Source organism: Pteropus vampyrus, unplaced genomic scaffold (assembly GCF_000151845.1).
Source record: "Pteropus vampyrus isolate Shadow unplaced genomic scaffold, Pvam_2.0 Scaffold15974, whole genome shotgun sequence".
Classification (NCBI taxonomy): Eukaryota; Metazoa; Chordata; class Mammalia; order Chiroptera; family Pteropodidae; genus Pteropus; species Pteropus vampyrus.
In genome coordinates this window covers 1-2,438 of record NW_011904755.1, presented here as the reverse complement: position 1 = coordinate 2,438, position 2,438 = coordinate 1, and the positions used below count along the sequence as shown (strand labels likewise).

The 2,438-nt window shown below is 42.8% G+C and overlaps 2 pseudogenes across 1 annotated transcript; one reads left to right on the top strand and one right to left on the bottom strand.

Annotated features, from left to right (window-relative positions):
- LOC111735129 lies at positions 1 to 107 on the bottom strand (annotated as a pseudogene; the record flags this gene model as incomplete).
- Positions 108 to 1,096: 989 nt separating this feature from the next.
- LOC105310905 lies at positions 1,097 to 2,385 on the top strand (annotated as a pseudogene). The gene is made up of 2 exons (XR_002778692.1): positions 1,097 to 1,230; positions 1,597 to 2,385. The product of XR_002778692.1 is annotated as a TOX high mobility group box family member 4 pseudogene (transcript).
- The last annotated feature ends 53 nt before the right edge of the window (positions 2,386 to 2,438 follow it).

Sequence of the window (2,438 nt, the reverse complement as noted above, 5' to 3'; positions counted from 1 at the left end):
CTGGTCTTCCTAGGTGGTCTCCCATCCAAGTACTAACGAGGCCCGACCCTGCTTAGCTTCTGAGATCAGACGGGATCAGGCTCGTTCAGGGTAGCATGGCCAAAAACTCATTGGTCTACTTTAAATTTGAGCACTATAGCTAATGTCCCAAAATTTAATCTGGATTTCAAGAAAATTAAAATTGTGACTGGATAAGATACATTTGAAATTGAAGATGGCTATAATTAGCATTACTGTAGACTACCCAGGTCTTGTGTCAAAGTGAGTCCGCTACTTAATATTTGAAACAAAAAGGTGAGTTTTATTATAGATATCTTGTATAGATTATTTATTACTGCTCAACAAAGCACCACAAATGGCTTAAAATGATGTCAATGTATTATTCCTCATGATTCTGTAAATTGATTTGGTGGTTTCCCTGGTGTTCTTGCTTGGGCTCATTCCTGTGGTTGTTTTCAAATGACAGCCGGTATGGCTGGCCAAGGTGACCTTGTTCCCACGTCTGGCAGTTGGTGTTACCTGTTGGCTGAGATGCTTTGGTTCTCCTTCACATGGCCTCTCATCCTCCAAATAGGCTAGACTGGCGTCTTTACAGTATGGAAAACTTAGAGCAATGTTCCAAGAGAACAAAAACTGATGCCCCAAGGTCTCTTTGTGTCACTTCAGCCTCATTTTAATAGTCAGAGCAATTCATAGAGCTAGCCCAGATTCAAAGAAAGGGGAAATAGATTTCAGCTCTTAATGAAGAGACATGCAAGATGGGAAGAAATCTTGTGGCCATCATTGCAAACAATTTAACACATTCCTTAAGGGAGAGTATATTGGTTGGACACACTCCCAAGCTAAGCAGGCTACTGATCTGTAGTTTTTGAGTAAGGCTTTGTTTTGGTAATAGAAGTAGGCATGGGTTAGTGTTAGCTTTAGAAGAGTAGTTATTCTAGCACAACTCTTATTGATTGGCTGGCTTTTGGTTGCATGGTCACTGCAAAGTCTGCTATGGACGCTGTCCTGATTATTAGCTTTCAGAAGTGTATTCATGAAAAGGAGTTATCAGTGTTTAGACTGAGATGAATTGTCATTAATGAATAACAGAATTATCAGTTTTTTCTAGGAGTATGGGTACTTTTTTAAACAGTCTTTTTCCTGCAGGTGTATAAAAGGAAAACTGAGGCTGCCAAGAAAGAGTATCTGAAAGCTCTGGCTGCTTATAAAGACAATCAAGAGTGTCAGGTAAGAGGGTTAGGGTAGGTGAATATTTATTTAAACCAATAAAAAGATTTTTTGAGCTGTTTCTTAGCAGTTATAAGTAAATATCACTAAAATCCTGTGGAATCTCTTAATACTATGTAGGATTAAAAGCTTAAAAGTATATAACATAGTTTCCTATTGTTTCCATCATAAACCTTGCCAAACAGTCTTTCTGAGTTAATTTCCATTGTTTGCTTAAGCCAGGGTATCACTCACAACAGCTCTTTTCCTTTCTTTTTATTTATCTTTCCAGTCTGTGATGTATCTTTTGGGAAGTAATTAAAGTAACTATGTCCTGATAAAGAGAGTAAATTTCCCAATAACGATTTTTCTTTTTTGTACTTTTAGGCCACTGTGGAAACAGTGGAGTTGGATCCAGTGCCACCATCACAAACTCCTTCGCCACCTCCTGTGGCTACCGTTGACCCAGCATCTCCAGCACCAGCCTCAACAGAGCCCCCTGCCCTGTCCCCTTCCATTGTTGTCAACTCTACTCTTTCATCCTATGTGGCAAACCAGGCATCTTCTGGGGCTGGGGGTCAGCCTAATATCACCAAGTTGATTATTACCAAACAGATGTTGCCCTCATCTATTACCATGTCTCAAGGAGGGATGGTTACCGTTATCCCAGCCACAGTGGTGACCTCCCGGGGGATCCAACTGGGCCAAAGCAGCACAGCTACCATCCAGCCCAGTCAACAAGCCCAGATTGTCACTCGGTCAGTTTTACAGGCAGCAGCAGCTGCTGCTGCTTCTATGCAACTGCCTCCACCCCGACTACAACCCCCTCCATTGCAACAGATGCCTCAGCCCCCTACTCAGCAGCAAGTAACCATTCTGCAGCAGCCTCCCCCACTCCAGGCCATGCAACAGCCTCCACCTCAGAAAGCTCGAATCAATTTACAGCAACAGCCACCTCCTCTGCAGATCAAGATCGTGCCTGGACCCACTCTGAAAATGCAGACTACGTTAGTCCCACCAGCTGTGGAAAGCAGTCCTGAGCGGCCTATGAACAACAGCCCTGAGGCCCATACAGTGGAGGAAACCTCTCCTGAGACAATCTGTGAGATGATCACAGACGTAGTTCCTGAGGTGAGCTCTGTTTTCAAGTCTTTCCTCTAGACCAGTGGAAATGTATTAGAGCATTTTTGGTTGAGCCAATAAAAATGGGGATTGCTATCCTAGCCTTT